Source organism: Ruditapes philippinarum, unplaced genomic scaffold (assembly GCF_026571515.1).
Source record: "Ruditapes philippinarum isolate M1 unplaced genomic scaffold, ASM2657151v2 ctg5670_1_1_1_1, whole genome shotgun sequence".
Classification (NCBI taxonomy): Eukaryota; Metazoa; Mollusca; class Bivalvia; order Venerida; family Veneridae; genus Ruditapes; species Ruditapes philippinarum.
The window spans coordinates 46,708-66,559 of record NW_026856959.1 but is presented as its reverse complement, the minus strand read 5'-3'; the positions used below and the strand labels follow the sequence as shown (position 1 = coordinate 66,559).

The 19,852-nt window shown below is 30.8% G+C and overlaps 1 pseudogene; it reads right to left on the bottom strand.

Moving 5' to 3' along the window:
- Positions 1-1,986: 1,986 nt before the first annotated feature.
- LOC132748259 (uncharacterized) lies at positions 1,987-19,710 on the bottom strand (annotated as a pseudogene).
- Positions 19,711-19,852: the final 142 nt, after the last annotated feature.

Genomic DNA, 19,852 nt, shown 5'->3' with positions numbered 1-19,852 from the left:
ACCATTGTGTTCACACAAAAAAGGTATTGTCATTATGTCCATTAATAGCTCTGGCTACCATTGGTGTGTCGACACAAAAGGGTATTGTCATTATGTCCACAATAGCCATAGCTACCATGTGTTCACACAAAAAAAGGTCTTGTCAATTATGTCCACAAATAGCCATGGCTACCATTGTGTTCACACAAAAAGGTATTGTTATATGTCCCATAATAGCTCTGGCTCCATTGTGTTCACACAAAAGTATTGTCATTCATGTCAACAATAGGCTATTATAGCTATGGATACCATTGTGTTCACACAAAAAGGTCTTGTCATTATGTCCACAATAGCTATGGCTACCATTGTGTTCACACAAAAAGGTCTTGTCATTATGTCAACAATAGCTATGGATACCATTGTGTTCCCACAAAAAAGATATTGTCATTATGTCAACAATAGCCATGGCTACCATTGTGTTCACACAAAAAAGGTCTTGTCATTATGTCCATAATAGCTCTGGCTACCATTGTGTTCACACAAAAAAGGTATTGTCATTATGTCCACAATAGCCATGCTACCATTGTGTTCACACAAAAAAGGTCTTGTCATTATGTCCACAATAGCCATGGCTACCATTGTGTTCACACAAAAAATGTCTTGTCATTATGTCCACAATAGCCATGGCTACCATTGTGTTCACACAAAAAATGTATTGTCATTATGTCCACAATAGCCATGGCTACCATTGTGTTCACACAAAAAAGGTATTGTTATTATGTCCATAATAGCTCTGGCTACCATTGTGTTCACACAAAAAAGGTATTGTCATTATGTCAACAATAGCCATGGCTACCATTGTGTTCACACAAAAAATGTCTTGTCATTATGTCCACAATAGCTATGGCTACCATTGTGTTCACACAAAAAGGTCTTGTCATTATGTCCACAATAGCGGTTTTCATTGGGTTGGTTTTCATTGGGTTCACATATGCAATGACTATCAATGTTTTCACAAAAGCAAGGTCTGTTACACTTTGTACACAGGAGCTACACTGTAGTATACAGGAGGTTCAAGGTTGCTGGAGGTACACTTTGTACACAGGAGGTTCACTCTGTACACAGGAGGTTCACTCTGTACACAGGAGGTACCCTGTACACAGGAGGTTCACTCTGTACATAGGAGGTTCACTTTGTACACAGGAGGTTCAAGGTTGCTGGAGGTACACTTTGTACACAGGAGGCTCACTCTGTACATAGGAGGCTCACTCTGTAGGAGGCTCACTCTGTACATAGGAGGCTCATTCTATACACAGGAGGTACACTGTACACAAGAGGTACACTTTGTACACACAAGGTTTACTTTGTTAACATTTATAATTTCTACCATTTCGGGCAATAAAAAGGGAAACCAGAAGAATATTTATTTCTTTCTATATTTTTTTATATTTTATTTGTAATGTACATTGAATGGAAAATATATAAACTGACAAAAGGAGGGTATTTATAATAATTTATTATAATTATTATATATAGTAACATCGAAATTCTATAAAATATAAATATCTTACATATTTGATAAACATTTGTATATATACATAACAAAAACATAATTAATATTTAGTCCATTTAAAGATGTAAAAGTACAAAAATTAAGACCTGTTTCTTTTGAAACATCTTTAATGTACATGACTTGTCTATATTATAATAACAACACATAGTTTGTCCATGATTTAGTTTATCTTATACTAGAACAGGAATAGACTGAATGAAACTATTACACCAAGCATATCAACATAAATGTTGATATCATAATTAGAAGACACATTGTCAATTATTGGTCTACAAATTTCAAATTTGAGCCGCGTCATGACAAAACCAACATAGTGCGTTTGCGACCAGCATGGATCCAGACCAGCCTGCGCATCGGGCGCAGTCTGATCAGAATCATTGCTGTTCGCTATCACTTTCTATACTTGTTATAGGGTTTGTAAGCGAACAGCGGATGCGCAGGCTGGTCTGGATCCATGCTGGTCGCAAACCCACAATGTTGGTTTTGTCATGGCATGACTCATTTGATTGTGTGGGAAACCATAAGCTTAAATACACACTCTCCAATCTGTTCCTGCAAAAAGTGTAAAATTTCTTGCTCAATGAATCAGCAGCATACCCTTGATGGTGTTTGAACCCAGGTGTCTAGCAATTTATAGATTACTATACTGATGTGTTTACCACTTTCCCATACCACTAAAATTATGATTCAATTCTTTAATTCATAGAACCATAACTTTCAATAGTAATGTCAGCAAGCCGATATTATTGAGAGCGGTTTACTAAAGACAAAAAGCTCATTCAAAGTATACTGATTTTCAAAATACTGCTACTATGTATAAACCATTACACAACAAGTCCAGACATTTCTATGCCGAAACATTTGCTATCGATTTTTCAGATTGTTTCTTTTTTTTCTAAAAGCTTACCCAATTAACCAAAAACTACATCAAAGAAGTGGCATGGTATATAGATAAAAAATAATAAACAAACTACATGCATTTACATAATTCTCTTGGCACAATGTGAATTAATTTAATATATACTTTAAGTTAATGGTAAAAAAATAATAATCATACAAATTATTTTAGAAACATAACACTGTCACAATCAACTGACCAAAAGAGTAAGTTTCAATACAGTCTGAATAATATATTAGAAATACCAATGTATATAAAGTTAATAAAATGTGTAACATATTAACAATAGAAAAAATTTGAAACCATATACTTTTTTGTTTGAATTCATTGTCAACAACAACAACAACCTTAACAACAAATCTTCATAAAAAATAGAAGTACATATATTATTATTTAATCATCTGCTAAAAAGAACTTGCAACCATAATTTCTAGCTTACCACTGGTTCACAATGATACAGGACCTAAGGACAAAAAACATTGCCAACAATATATTTCAAACAACACAAAATTTTGCACTATAAGAATATCACAGTTTAAAAGATAATAATTTTCTAGAAAAATATATAGATAATAAAAAGTGCTTCAATTGATATCAGTCATTTTCACAGCAGACTTTATAGAAAAATATAGAAAAAATATCAATTTTCTTTAAAATAAATATATGCTCTAAAAGATCCTTTCGGCAAGTTATCCAGACCTGTTCAAACAAGACCTGTCCACTTTTTCTCAGTGCTGGATAGTAAATAAAAGCAAGATAGAAAAGGGGTCATAATGCTGCAAAGATGATAAGCAGACTTACCTGCTCTTCATAGTCAACAATTTTTTTCAAATTAAAATGAATACCTTTGACAGATTTTTGAGAAAATAGGCAAATATTGTTATGTCAAAAAAGTAAATCTTGTCATGGTTATTTTTTATTGTGCTTTAAACACACTTTTGGTCATATTTTAGCTGTCAGTCCATCTAACTGCCTTTCCTGGATAGCAAACCAGTAAACTTGACATATCATCATTTGAAATATATATGTTAATTTGCAAAAATTACAAAAATCATATACATTATGTATCTTGAGGTAGTTGACTTAATAGTAATGTTGCCCCTTTTATAAATAACTTTTACCAGTTTTGAATTCTAACCATTGTATTTTATTTTCTAACACCCACCCACCTAAATCAGCAGAGTCAGTCAAGAATTGAGTTTCTTCTAGTTACTTGTTTCTAGAGGTTAAAAATCATATCTCTGTTCAAAATTTAAAGCAGAACACATTCAACAGTCGAATTTCAGCATAGTTTAATATGATTGTCCGTGAAGATAATACGGAATCTTAAGTTTTAGTTTTATAATCAAAGTAAAAATCATTACAAATTATGTTGTCTTTGGTTACAGCATAATCATAAACATTTCACTATAAAAAAGTATCAAAGATAAAACTCTTTCCAAATCCTCATGCAGGCCTTTCTGCCAATGTTTGAATATTTATTCAGCAGTAAAATATATTCTTCTCTAATAGACTCCCTCATTTCTTCTTCTTCTGTAAAAGGTAACAAGATTTTTTCTTTGAGACTTAATAAATTCATAAAAACAAAATTTTCCACAGGTATCTTCATAACAGCTGGCCTTGACAGTATACAACAATCAAGTGTCATGCCTAAGAGCATTCAAAAGATAATAACAACACAACAACAAATTAAAGATCTAAGAAAGTGTTGACTTTAATATCAGTGGTCTCAATAGTGGGGTCAAAGAACAAGACTGAATCTGGTGGTCTTAAAAGTAAATAAGCGAGGTGGTCTTAATTCTGGATCATGTAACCATTGACATAAAGAACCGAAAATTCTGTTCTTTTAAAAAAATGGTCTCAATAGTGGGGTGGTCTTAAGTAGGTACTTCTTTTTAAACTATTAACTCATTGAGTAACAAGATATGTTTGTAAAACATGTATGCCCCCTATCGGCAGCCAATTAGTCATGTGATCAGGTTATTATGCATGTCACTCCTGACCCAGTGAACAAACAATTAATAAGGGTTATCTAGTATCTACTGGTCACGACTAGTCACAAGGTAATAATTATTGTGACCCCATAGATTGTGTGCCACAATTTAAGTTATTACAAATCTTACCAAATAATATATGCATAAATTTTATGAATCATGTAGGCCTCATTAATGACTGCCAAGTTGTTATATTACATAAGAACTTCAAATGTGTATACCAAAGGCATTTTTAGTTTAATATATAAATATCAACCAAGGCAACTTGAGTTGTTGAGTTATTGGTCAGAAACCGTCATTAAGTACAAGGTCAATATGACATTGACCCCAAAATCACTAGGGGTTATCTACTGGTCATGACCAATCATCATACCAAGTTTGAAGTTCCTAGGCCTAACCATTCTAAAGTTATTGATCGGAAACTGTTTTTACCTACAAGGTCAATGTGACCTTGACCTTTGAACCCTTGACCCCAAAATTAATAGGGGTCATCTACTGGTCATGACCAATCATCATACCAAGTTTGAAGTTCCTAGGCCTAAGCATTCTAAAGTTATTAATCGGAAACTGTTTTTACCTACAAGGTCAATGTGACCTTGACCTTTGACCCCAAAATCAATAAAGGTCATCTGCTGGTCATGACCAATCATCATACCAAGTTTGAAATTTCTAGGCCTAAGCATTCTTTAGTTATTGATCCTAAACTGTTTTTACCTACAAGGTCAATGTGACTTTGACCTTTGACCCCAAAATCAATAGGGGTCATCTGCTGGTCATGAACAATCATAATAGCAAGTTTGAAGTTTCTAGGACTAAGCCTTCTTAAATTATTGATTGAAAATCGTTTTTCTTCTACAAGGTCAATGTGACCTTGACCTTTGACCCCCAAAATCAATAGGGGTCATCTGCTGGTCATGACCAATCATCATACCAAGTTTGAAGCTCCTAGGCCTAAGCATTCTTTAGTTATTGATTGGAAACCGTTTTTAGCTACAAGGTCAATGTGACCTTGACCTTTGACCCCTTGACCCCAAAATCAAAAGGGGTCATCTGCTGGTCAAGACCAATCATCATTCCAAGTTTGAAGCTCCTAGGCCAAAGCATTCTTTAGTTATTGATCGGAAACCGTTTTTACCTACTAGGTCAATGTGACCTTGACCTTTGACTTCTTGACCCCAAAATCAATAGGGGTCATATGCTGGTCATGACCAATCACCATACCAAGTTTGAAGTTTCTAGGCCTAAGCGTTCTTTAGTTATTGATCAGAAACCGTTTTTACCTACAAGGTCAATGTGACCTTGACCTTTGACCCCTTGACCCCAAAATCAATAGGGGTCATCTACTGGTCATGACCAATCACCATACCAAGTTTGAAGTTCCTAGGCCTAAGGGTTCTTTAGTTATCACTCGGAAACCATTCGGTCTACGGACCGACAGACCGACAAATACAAAGCAATATACCCCCTCTTCTTTGGGGGCATAATAATTTCCACAAGTTTTTATCTGATGCAAATTCATGAACTAAACTATTTAAATAGGTGACATACACTGTATGTACGTTGAATGTAATTGTCATATTAATGAATTACCTTTTTGCCTTTCTTTTTCTTTTTCTTAAGGCCAGATCCAAGTTTTACAATGCTATTGAAGACATCAGTGCTAAGTTTATGGGTGGTCCTAATCTTGACTCCTCCCATTTTCTCTGAAACAACAAAATTTGAATGATCACTATCTATATTTACATGGTATTTCATTATAGGACAGTTGGGTGAATTAAGGTTGATTTTTTTCCCCTTGGATTTCTCATATGAATTCTATAAAGATAATTTTACATATGAATTTCATGTAAACAGCTAGAAAATTTTTCTACATATACTGCGAGACAGGTCAAATTTTTTCAGAAAGGTAAGTCTCTGGCAAGCTTGATAACATTTTTTCTTGCAAATTTCATCAATTAGTTTGCATGTTTTAAGAAATGTCAAATTTACTCTATTCCATGTACAATAATGTTAACATTCATAATTGTGGTATAAGAAATATATGTAGGCTAAATATTCTTTTTTTACATAAAATGTAAGTGCAAATGATTACATCAGACTTTTTAAACTTATTATTTTGCAGTATGTTATTATAACATTCTTTAGCATTCCAAGCATTAAAGCACTCATACAAAAGGCCTCGATTTAAAGTCTTATCCCAAAGACTATTTAGTAATTTTACTTGGCCTGAGCCCGGGAATCAAACCCATAATGTCGAGATTACAAGTCTTAAATACTCTTAACAGACTGAGCTATGCAGGCTGGTCTGTCACTTCCTTGCTAAAAGAGTAAATGGTAGAGTGTGTGCCTCAACTTTGGGAGGTCAGGGGTTCATTTCTCTGGTAGGGCTAAAAGATATCAGTCTGCAACTCACAGTGATATTTCACTCGTCTAAATATAAAAAAAACCCATAAAACAGGTTATAATTAATATTAAATATGTATTGTGACATAAGAAATGTAATTTATAAACTCTACCTTCTTTCCTATGCTCTAGTGCCTCTAATATTTCTCTACCAGCCAGATCACCAATCCAATTATCTTCCAAATCTAGCTCTTCAACACAGTCGGAATGCATCAATAATCTAAATATAGTAACAATATCTATATTTAGTAATGTGGTATAAGTCATATATATAAATTTAGTAACATTACATAAATGACACAACAATTTATAGATTTTGCAGCATTGTTAAAGTAGTAAAATTCAAATTTATTGAAAAACACAGCTTAACCTTTTTGCTGTCAACAAAATAGGTATACTCCTGTCCCTCTTACAGGAACTTGTATTTCCCTAATAAAGTGGTATAACCATCTTTATCATTTGATTTCATAGATTTGTTGTTTGCATTTTTACCACAATTTTTGTTTGAGATTGAAAAAAAATCAATTAATCTTTACTCTGCTTAGCTTTTGGGCATAGACAAGATTTTGATGAAAGCCTGATATAATATATTAGCTAGGAAACCCATATCTACCTTACAATTCTGTGCCAATATTTAAAATATACTTCCCAAATTTTCTAATTAATGATAGAATTGTAAAACCTTTTAAATGCAAACTTACTTTTTGAAAAGCCTCATGCATATAACAGGAGCAAATTTCTCGCCGTAAGCTAGGTTATCTATGGCATTGTCAGCAATGTGTAACTTGTGGATCCATGGTCCAATCCTTGGGGGTGGGGGTGGCTCCTTCTTCTTCTTCTTTTTCTTACCTAACAATATAAATGAATTAATGAAAAATATACTTATTCTTACAGTTGTGTTGTTTTTCAAATTACTCTTACAGCATGTCAAATAAGTTAATGTAAAATAAATAAGTACAAAATTGTATAACTCTATAAAGTTCTGCTCACATTTCAGAACAGTCCACAATGTTGGTTTAAGATAATTCAAAATAAAAAATTCTAAAATGGAGCAGACTTAGCGGTTCAAAATCTGGTCAGACTTGATGGATGAGCTGACTGGCAGTGGCTTGCTGGTGACATAATGTCTACCTTTATCTATGCTATAGCCATGAAATGTGTATATCATTTATACATTGATCTACTTGATTCAACTCACTGAGATTTACAACTTTATTCTTTCCACTGAATTTACAATTTATGAGTACAATGTATATTTGACAAACAATTTTTTTCTTCAAAAAGATAAATTCTTACAAAAACATAAACATATATTATAAACAGTTTTATGTTGAACATTACCTTTTTTCTTCTTTTTCTTATCTGTTGATGCCTCCATGTCAGATGCCTTACCGCTCTGCTCCCCGCCACTCTCAGGTGTGTAACGTAGTTTGTTCTCCTTAGCTGGAATATTATATACCATTTAAAAATCTTATGCTTCTATAGTATGAATCAAACATAAAGAAAATATATCAATAGTTTAAAAATATACAGATACGCTTACTCCAGGTGACACTACGCATGTCTTATACAACAACATATGACAGGATACACTATCTTTATCACAATACGAATAGAAATACTATAAAATACTGTTGTCCTTCTATTGAAACCTTGCAAAAAGGAATTGGTAAGAATAATGAAGAAAGATTCTAAATGGATTTTTAGTCTCAAAAACAGAAAAATACAACTGTAATAACCTAGCAGACAAGTTTGTTAGAAAATTATACAACTTCAAAAATTTAAGCATCCTGTACATGTATTAGACTAGCTATATCTTGTTATCAATAAAACCTGTAACCTGGCATAATCATTGACACACACATGTTTTGTACAATAGTAGTGTTACTATATGACTTTCCACCTAATTATTAGCTTACAAGCTATTAGACAAACTTTAACATAGTGAAAAACATATATTACTAATATTCTAAAAGTTCATCAAATGGCCAGTTATAAACATGCATAAAAGCATCTTTAATCTGCGTTTTATTTAATCTGATTATCTAGGTAATTTTACCTACCATTAGCCTGAAAAAATGAGTTTGATTGTTAACTTATAATGAACTCAAACACATATTTTACCCACAGGTGTTCAGTAACATGAAATGGAAACATACCTCCTCTATAACCCGGCAACCTTTGTCCCCAAACAATCTGGCAGCACAAAGTGCTTTTCATGTAACATGCTTTTATAGACTTTATATTTTTTTCTTAAATGAAGGAAATGTTTATCAACAATCCTATATAAGTTATATATAAACACATGTTACATAAAAAAATCCACTGCAGTTTAGATTGTTTGAGAAAAGGTTGGGTGGTTATAAAGGGTTGCTTTGGTGGTGAGTACTCACTGTGATCTAAAATCAATGCGCAAAAACCACCTGTAAGTTTTATACCTAGGGTTTTTTACCTTTAATGCCCTCAGAACAGTTCCTACCTAGTGCCTTCAAGCAAAACCTAATCCCCTTCCTTTCCCCAAGTGCTTTTTTAAAAATTTAAAAACCAATTCCCCTTACAAAAAAAGTTTTTTGCCCTTTCAAAAAATTTCCCAAAACCAAAATTTTCTTTTTCCCATCCCCCAATTTCCCTTTTCTAGTCCCCTTTAAATCACAATTCCCCCTAGTCCCCTTTACACCCAATTTCCCCAACCTTAATGCCCTTTAAAATTAACCCTTCCCCAACCCCTAATGCCCTTATAAAACCCAATTCCTTTACCCTTTAAGTCCCCTTATCCCCCAATTTTCCCCAACCTAGGCCCTTTTTAAAAGGGCCCTTACCTAGTGCCCCATCACAATTCCAACTTTGTGCCTCGGGCATTTTTTTTCTTAGTCCCCTTTAACCCCACTTTTCCCTTGTGCCCTTAAGGTTTTATTTGTTTTACATACAGCCCCTTTGGCAAATCTTTTTCCTTTAATTATACTGTTTTAAAAATTTTTAAAAACATTTTTTCTACAAATTTTTTGAAACACTCCCAAACCTCAACTCACCCCAAACACTTTAAAACCACATTTTTACTTTTATTTTAAACAGGGCTTTTGATTATCAAGGACCTTTTCAAAATTTGGGAAGTAAAAAATCAAAACAAAATTAGAAATTTAAATTTTTGGGACTTTTTGGGGTTAAAAAAACCCTTTTGGGTAAATTATCATTTGATTTTTTAAAAATGGCAAAAAAATTTTTTTTTAAAGTTCTCATGTTTTCCTTTCTTTTATTTTTTAAAACTTTTTGGTTTTTGGATTTTTACATATATCTAAAATTTTAAAAAAAAAGGCCCCCAAGAAAAATTGATTGTTACAGGGTAAGATTTTCCCAGACCAAATTAGGGGGTTTATGTATGTTTGGGAGCCAATTCCCGGGGTTATGAAATTCCAAGAGCCAATTCCCGGGGTTTATGATTTTACCGGGGCCCCAAATTTAAAAAGGGTTTTATGTATTTTCCCCCCAAAAAATTTTTTTGGGAAAACCAAAAAAATTTTTTTTTTGGGAAAAACCCCCTTTTTTCCCCCCGGGGAAAAAATTTTTTCCTTAAAATTTTTTTGGGGGAAAAAAACCCCTTTTTTTTTTTTTTAATTTTAAATTTTTAAATTTGGGAAATTTTTAAAAATTTTTCCCAAAGGGGAATAAAATTTTATTTTTTTTTAAAAAAAAGGGTTTTTTAAAACCCCTTTTCCCCCTTTTTTTTTGGGTTCCGGTTAAAAATTTCAAAAAAAAAAAATTATTTTTTAATTTTAAAAAAAAAAAATTTTTTTCCCCAAAAAAAAAGGGGTTTTTTGGGAAAAAAAAAAAAAAAAAAAAACAAAACCCCCCTTTAAAATTTTTGGAAAAAATTTTTTAAAAAAAAACCAAAATTTTTTTTTCCCCGGGGGGGGAAAAAAATTTTTTTTTTTAAAATTTCCCCTTTTTTTTTTAAAAAAATTTTTTTTTTTCCCCCCCCGGGGGGGTTTTTTTTTTTTTTTTAAAAAACCCCTTTTTTTTAGGGAATTTGTAAAAAAAAAAAACCCCCCCCTTTTTTTTTTTAAAAAAATTTTTTTTTTAAAAAAAAAAAAAATTTAAAAAAAATTTTTTTTTTTTTTGGGGGAAAAAATTTTCAAATTTCCCTTTTAAAATTTTTTTTTTGGGGGAAAAAAAAACCCCCCAAAAAATTTTTTTTCCCTTTGAAAAAAAAAAAACCTTTTCCCCCCAATCTTTTAATTTTTCCCCCCCCAAAATTTTTATTTTTTAAAAAAATTTTTTTAAAAAAAAAATTTTTAATTTTCCCCAAAAATTTTTTTAAAAATTTTTTTAAAAAAAAATTTTTTAAAAAAAAAATTTTTTTTCAAAATTTTTTTTTTTTTTTTTAAAAAAAAAAAAAAAATTTTTTTTTTTTTAAAAATTTTTTTAAAAAAAATTTAAAAGTTTTTTTTTAAACCCAAATTTTTTTTTTCCTTTTAAAAAAAATTTTTTTCAAACAAAAAAACCCAAAAAAAAAAAATTTTTTTGGGGGAAAAAAACCCCAAAAAAAAAACAGAAAAATTTTTAAAAAAAATTTTTTTAAAAAACCCCCAAAAAAAAAATTTAAACCCCTTTTTTAAAAAAAAAAAAAAATTTTTTCCCTTTTTTTTTAAAAACCCTTTTTTAAAAAAATTTAAAAAAATTTTTTGGGGAAAAATTTTTCCCCCTTTGGGAGGCCCCCCAAAAAACCCGGCCCCCCTTTTTTTTGGGGAAAAAACCCCTTTTCCCCAAAACCCCCAAAAAAATTTTTTTCCCCCCAAAAAAAAAAAAAAAAAAATTTTTTGGGAAAAAAATTTTCCCAAAAAAAAAAAAAATTTCCCCAAAAAACCAATAAAAAAAAAAAATTACTTTTTCCCCCCAACAAAAAAAAAAAACCCCAAAAATTTTTTAAAAAGGGAAATTGGGGAAAAAAAACCAAAAATTTTCCCCCCGGGCCCAAATTTTAAAAAAAACCAAAATTTTTGGGGGAAAAAAAACCCGGGGAAAAATTTAAAAAAAAATTTTCCCAAACCCCGGGAAAAACCCCCCTTTAAGGGGAAAAAAATTTTTTTTAAAAACAAAAAGGGCCCCCAAAAAAACCCCAAAGGTTTTTTGCCCAAAAAAAAGGGGGGGTTTTTTAAAATTTTTTAAATTTAAAAAACCAAGGAAAATAACCCCCTTTTTTTTTTAAAAAAAAAAAATTTCCCCCAAAAAAAAATTTTTTTAAAAAAAAACCCCCCCCCCCCTTTTTTTTTTTTTTTTAAAACCCTTTTTTTTTCCTTTTTTTTCCTTTAAAAAAAATTTAAAAATTTTGGGAAAAAAATTTGGGGGAAAAAAAACCCTTTCCCCCTTTAAAAATTTTTTAAAAAAAAAAAAAATTTTAAAATTATTAAAAACCCTTTTTTTTTCCCCCTTTTTTTTTTTAAAAAAAAAAATTTTTTTTCAAAAGAAAAACCCAAAAAAAAACCCCCCCAAAAAAAAAAAAAAAACCCCAAAAAAAAATTGCCCTTTTTTAAAAAAAATTTAACCCCAAAAAACCCCCCCCCCCCCCAAAAAAAAAGAAAATTAAAAAAAACCCCCCCGGGGGTTTTTAAAAAATTTTTTTTGGGTTTTTTTTTTAAAAAAAAAAATTTTTTTTTTTTTTTTTAAAAAAATTTTAAAAAAGGTTAAAAAATTTTTTTTAAAAAAAAAAAAATTTAAAAAGGTTTTCCTTTCAAAAAAAAATTTAAAAAAAAAAAAAAAAGGCCAAAAATTTTTAAAAAAGGGGTTTTTTTTTCCCCCTTTTAGAACAAAAAATTTTTTTTTTTTTCCCCCCCCAAAAAAAAACCCCTTTTTTAAAAAACCTTTTTTTTTTTTAAAAATAAAAAAAATTTTTTTAAAAAAATTTTTAAAAAAAATTTTTTTTTTAAAAAATTTTAAAAAATTTTTTTAAAATTTTTATTTTAAAAACCCCAAAAAAAAAAAATTGCAGCCTGACCAGGATCCAAGAATGTTACCTGACCAGAACCCAATATCCTAGACAGTCTAATTTTAGTGCTTCAATATTCAAACCTTGCTCATTTCTTACATTTGTCATTAAAATCATTTTACAGAGTTAATAACTGACAATAGAAGCTCAAAACAGAAAATTAAGGGTGGTTAAGATTAAACAATATTGACTGTAAAAAGTGTCTGAATAAAAACTCAAAATAAAAATTGAAATTAAAATCTGATTTAAACTCTAAACTATATTTCTGTGAAAGTTTTCTGGTGTATTGTACAAACATAAAAGAAGAATGTTTTCTATCAAAAGAAAACTATATATTTAAACCCTCTTAAAATAAAAATAAGCAAAAAAAAAATACAAAAAAAAAATACACTCTTGTGAATAAACTGAAATAGTCCAGATTTGGTGTCTTATAAATATGAGCAGCACCTAGCAATTTTGGTCCTTGTGGAGCAAGAAAATTCATGATTTCAGCAAAATGACATCATGACATGTCATAATGTGTCCCTTAACATCATAGATTGCAAATATTCTAAGGTGTTATAACAAAATTTGCACTTTATTCAACTGATCATCAGTTTCTTATACTCGCTCATCAGTAAAACTAAATGGCTACACAGAATGATTTTATTAAAATGGTAAAAATAAATTTTCTTTCCAACAAGGACCAAAATTGTTAGGACATGGCTTGAATCTATCATGTTCAGTGGTCAAACTCAGGGCTATAGATACAATATATTGAGTTTCAAAGTTCTTTCAGAATTACACTTCTATTTTAAAACTTTCTGTAGAAAATAACATTTCACTGTCAGAATGTAAAAACGCAACAAATTAAAAATTTCATTTTTTATTAAAATATTCAAAATTGTGTCTGCATGGTAAGTAACTTTTTGTCTTATTAACATATAAGGAAAAATGACCAGTGTTGCAATATATTTATTGTTTACCTTATTTCAAAAAGAATTTACAATAAAATATTTTCAGACAATGTCCAGTTTCAACATCGATGGTTTATGCCATCTTGAAAAAACAATACCTTATTTTATCATATAAATTTTCACATTTTTTCTCAAATATTTGAATGCTATAGAATGTATAGGATTCAGCACAAAATTAATTTGAAAAAATAATGAAATACATATAAATTAGTTTCTGCCATGTATATAAATTAATCTTTTATTATATCAACCATAAAATATTCCAATGGTTTCATGTCCAACTTTTTGGGACAAAATCTATAAATAATTCTGAAAGAACTTTTTCATGGTAATTTGTTGTCCATTACAAATACCTCCTGGTCTAGAAGACCCATAATAACTGACTGTAAAACAATATAAAGATTCAGTTATGACATTTGAACAAAAAACTCTAATGATCAATTTCCTCAATGAACAAGGTGCTAATAATATAGTTGGCTAAACTTTACAATTCATCTCTTTAACTAAAGGAGGAATTTATGTGTACACAGTATTACAGCTGTATGGCTAAAATATATGAATCTAAAACTGAAACAAAAATAAAAATTACTATAATGTCCAACAACAAATGTGATCTATTTTTCCTGTAAAGGCTAAGACTGAAAGATACATTTTAATTTTTAATAAAAATCCATAGCGTGTTAAGGCCTGAAACTATATTGATTCATCCCAAATTGCCCAATACAAAAGATCAATTCTGGACAGATTTAAAAAACAACCAAAAAAAAAACAACAACAACTTATGACTGAATTAACTATTAACATTATTATGAGAAAAGTATAGAAATGCAGCAGCACCCATGCACAAGTCTCTCAATGACTTACAAGTAGTTTTAACCATTTATATTTATATCACAAGATTGAAAGACTTTTTTTCTTTAAGAGAGCCATTTATTTGTTTATAAGCCCCCGGACCCCCCTAGAAAGCCTATTACTTTTCTATTTGAGCTATTCAACAAAATCTTATTGAGACTTCAAGTTTTCATTTAGATCATGACATTAATGCAAATTTTCCTAGGAAAAATTTAAGTTTTACCTGGTATTGCTTCCCTATTTAAGTATAAAATACTGTGCTGAACGCGGCTAGATGTTTAATTATACAATATAAAGATAAATGAATAAGATAAACAACAAGAGCTGTCGGTAGGACAGCAACGCTCGACTATTCTAGTGCTTGATAGTAAAAAATAATGCTTGATAGAGTTACCTACTCCTGTTTACAGGCTGGTGACATGATGGTGAACAAGTATGCAAAGTTTCAAAGCCATATGTCAATGGACTTTGAAAATATTTGAGGTATTACAAAAAACTTTAACGTAAATTCTAAGTCGAAAAAGGGGCATAATTCTGTCAAAATGCTTGATACAGTTACCTCCTCCTGTCTACAGGTTGGTGTCATGATGGTGAACAAGTGTGCAAAGTTTCAAAGCCATATGTCAATGGACTTTGAAAATATTTGAACTATTACAAAAACTTTAACGTAAATTCTAAGTCAAAAAAAGGGGCATAATTCTGTCAAAATGCTTGATACAGTTACTTCCTCCTGTCTACAGGTGGGGGTCATGATGGTGAACAAGTGTGCAAAGTTTCAAAAGCCATTGTCAATGGACTTTTGAAAATATTTGAACTATTACAAAAACTTTAACGTAAATTCTAAGTCGAAAAAGGGGCATAATTCTGTCAAAATGCTTGATACAGTTACCTCCTCCTGTCTACAGGTGGGGTCATGATGGTGAACAAGTGTGCAAAGTTTCAAAGCCATATGTCAATGGACTTTGAAAATATTAGAGGTATTACAAAAACTTTAACATAAATTCTAAGTTGAAAAAGGGGCATAATTCTGTCAAAAATGCTTGATAGAGTTACCTCCTCCTGTCTACAGGTTGGGGTCATGATGGTGAACAAGTGTGCAAAGTTTCAAAGCCATATGTCAATGGACTTTGAAAATATTTGAACTATTACAAAAACTTTAACATAAATTCGAAGTTGAAAAAGGGGCATAATTCTGTCAAAATGCTTGATAGAGTTACCTCCTCCTGTCTACAGGTTGGGGTCATGATGGTGAACAAGTGTGCAAAGTTTCAAAGCCATATGTCAATGGACTTTGAAAATATTTGAACTATTACAAAAACTATAACATAAGTGGTTACGCCGACGCTCGGGTGACTACAATAGCTCTACTTATTCTTATCGAATAGTCGAGCTAAAAAAGGTTTATATTTTAGGCCAATCAATGAATAACTAACTTTTACATCATTAAGATATAATTTATACCTTTTTTTATTAAATAGAATAAGAACAAATAGAAAGTAAGCGTCTTGTTTTTATAAACATGGAATACCTGTTTTCATAACCATTATTATTATTTTCATATTTATCAATGAATAACTAACTTTTACATCATTAAGATAAAATCTATATTTTCTTTATTGAATAGCATTAGAATAAAGAGAAAGTTAAGTGTTTTGTTTTCATAAACATGGAATACCTGTTTTCATAACTATTATTATTATTTTCATATTTATAAGACCAAAATACTTGAAGATACCTGAAAATTCTCACTTTCCAGTGAGATATATTTCATATCAACCCATGATATATAAACATAGATATGAAACACCAACCTGCTGTTTTTGTTGCCTCCTCTTCCTCTAGTTTCTTCTTCGCCTCCTCCGCCCTCAACAGGGCCTCCATCTCTGCCTGTTCTACACATAGTTTTATCAGTTCCATGGCCCCTTCACACTCCAGGTTATTTCCATCTATGAATAGCTCTCTAGAAAATTTATATGCAACCATTTTATTTACGGCTATTTTTTTAAAACCCTTACCACACTAAATTTTTTAAAGGTTCCCCCATCTTTAGTCCCCAAAAAATTATCCTTAAAAATTTTTTAAAAAGATGAAAAAAATATGAATATAAAGGGCGACAGATCGACATATTTGGAAAAAGAGAAATTTGAGGACAATATTTGAAAACTTCTAACCATGTATAAATGATGGGAATCAGAATAATGTGCATATTATATGGGCTGTTTGTGAGATATCTGATAATTATCTTTTTTTCAAAAATATCATTGTTTACTTTATTTTCAATGCACAAAAAACTGATGAAAACTTGTGTATCAAATAAATTAAAGAGATTTTTTTTCTCAAAAAATATATTAATTGATATTCAAGAGTAACATAGCAATTATGAGCTAATATTAAAAATTCATTATTATTCTTTGATTTGACATGTATGATGTATGATGCAGGCTGTCAAGACTAAATACATTTTTAGGTGGATAGTTTTGGAATATTTCTAGTGACAACAACATCTGGTATTTCTAGCCACAGCAGATCTTTGTTTAAACAATAAAGGAGAAAAAATGAACATCACAGTCTTCACTCATTTCAGTTAGGTTTCTAATAACAACAATAAAACTACCTGACAGCTGTTTGTAGATATCATCTTGCCCAGAATTGTACCACTTTTAACTCCAAGATCACAGTAACACAAGCTAACTGACAACATGGTGGTATTATTAACTAAAAACCATTTTACAAAAACTTTCACATCCATCATCTCTCCAAACTCATTATAGTCCAGACTTATTTTAGTTAGATTCTCTGCTATCTGGGGAATGATTTTCTCGACAATCTTTCAACCCGGTGTGCATCAGTAAACAATCCATTACCTCCAGATATTTTATTGGGTAAAATGGTTTCTCTAATAACAATGCCTGAAAGAAAATGAATTATATAAATATATCATAATTTATTTCTTGTATATCTATATATAAAGTATTCATTCTATAACAAAATTAGAACTTAGTTTCAATTTTTCAGTAAGCCAAGTACATGTTCAAACTTAAGTACTATCAATTTGAACAATTTGTGATATATACATATATACTGACACTTTTTATACAAGGGAAAATAAGCATATAAAGGTTCATCTTGACAAACACATCAAAGAAAGTGTAACTAAATTAACCATTCACATACTAAATGTGTGTAATGCTTTTAGTTAAGGAACAATCTATTGGAAAATTCAAGGGATTTCAATATCAAAATACAAACAAATTGAGCTACCAACAGTAATAATAGAGCCTGATCTGATAGCAGCCAAGTAAAAACTAACCTGGCTGTATACTAGTGGCAAAGGCTCAATCACTTTTGGTTCCAGCAGGTAAAGGGGTTATAGTATTTTATAGTTTAAATTCACAAATGCTTACCAGAGTTGCTGTATTTTCATAAGACATGGGATATTTCCATACATACAGATCTCGAATGAATGTGTATCTTTCTTGTCGTAAAGCTGCCAGAAATGGTTCAATAAGCACAGGTAATGCGCCCTCTTTCTCAATCTCAACTGACTCCAAAATAAACTGAAATTATCAAAATATCATAAGGATACTTAATTATATGGCTTTGTATTATATCTTTTGAAATCTTTTAGAATCATTGTACATTTCAGATTCAACTAGGTCCCTACCAATATTTAGTGTAATTAACAGGCCTGTGTTTACTCAATGGATTTTAAAAACAATCAAGAACAAAATAAAAATACTGGGAGTTACTGATTTCTTTCACATTTTCTTTTCCTTCTTAATACTGACATTGTTAAGTTCAAAAGGCAGAATTTTAGCAGTAGAGATGCAAAATACCAACACATGCCTTACTGCTTTATATTAGAGTTTACAAGATGTGTTAAGGGCAACTATATACAGTATGTATGTAATTACCTGCGCTAAAATTGCATTATTTTCCATACATCCTCGCAGACCTGCTGCAATTCTGGGACACATTCTTGAGTCTGTGTTAGCACAATTTCTTTCATAACATTTCAAAAGTCTCTTTATAATATCCTCTGCATTGGCCGGTCCCTTTGCTTTCTTTTTACCTCCTTTCTTCTTTCCCTTCTTTCCACCTTTCTTTCCTTTCTTAGGCATGGTGAAGTACTTTTATTCTAAGCAAGAAAATAGGCATGGTAAAGTACTGTAATTCTATGCAAGACAATATGCATGGTGAAGTACTTTTATTCTAAAAGTACTAAGCAGGGTGCATATACTACAAGCACACAAGTATGACTGGTGACTCAAAGATAAAAGTAAACTTGTACCAGTTTATCTTATATGTAAGTCACAATTTGTAAGGAAAACTCTAGAGAAAATACCAATAGTTCAACAGTGTCTTAGATGAAGTTTCAAAGTTTTATTTAACATTCCATTAGGAGGATAAACATAGCACGAAAACAACAACAAAATATTTTTTTTACAGAGTTGTCAAGTGGTTGGGTTAAATTCTATTCTGTAAAAATGCATTAATATCAAGTGATATAATGTACATTATTTCATATACTGGATTATAGCAGTATACATGTACATTGTAGATTCTAATTCAGACCAAAAACAAAATATTTGTGTTGTTCTGATTCTACTCAAGATGTCAAATGATCAGATTATTTAAAACAAACTAGACACAAGTCTCTTTGTGTTCTACAAATGAAATTCATACGGAAAAGAGGTTAAACATTAGATATTTTGAATTGTGTTTTTCTCTTTTAGTTTTATGCATACACAGTTATCAAAACAACAATTTCTATGAATTTTTCTTTCCCTACACATTGCATGTAGGAACATATTTCTAGATTCTAATTTGTAAATTAAAGGCTTAGGCTAGTTGATAGAAATTGTAACTTATTCAAATGATCAAGTTTATTGCACTAATATAAAAGTATAAGCTTTAAAAAGACATTTAAACTCCTAAAAATACCTATTGTTTGGGCTGTTGTCATCCACGCTTTTCGTATCTCCTTTAGAAGATCACATTTGGATTGATTAAATCCTGACCAACTTCTATCCGGTATGAATTCCGACTTCGTCAATGGGTACGCTCAAAATGACAGTTGGTACTATCTTTTGTTTTCAAACAAGAAGAGTGGTGTAGCTAATGTATACATAATGTAATTTTCAAGTAGAATATATACTCCTGTCGGGTTTAAAGGTAATTTAAAGATTCGCACCATTGTCGATTCACCCCGTAACA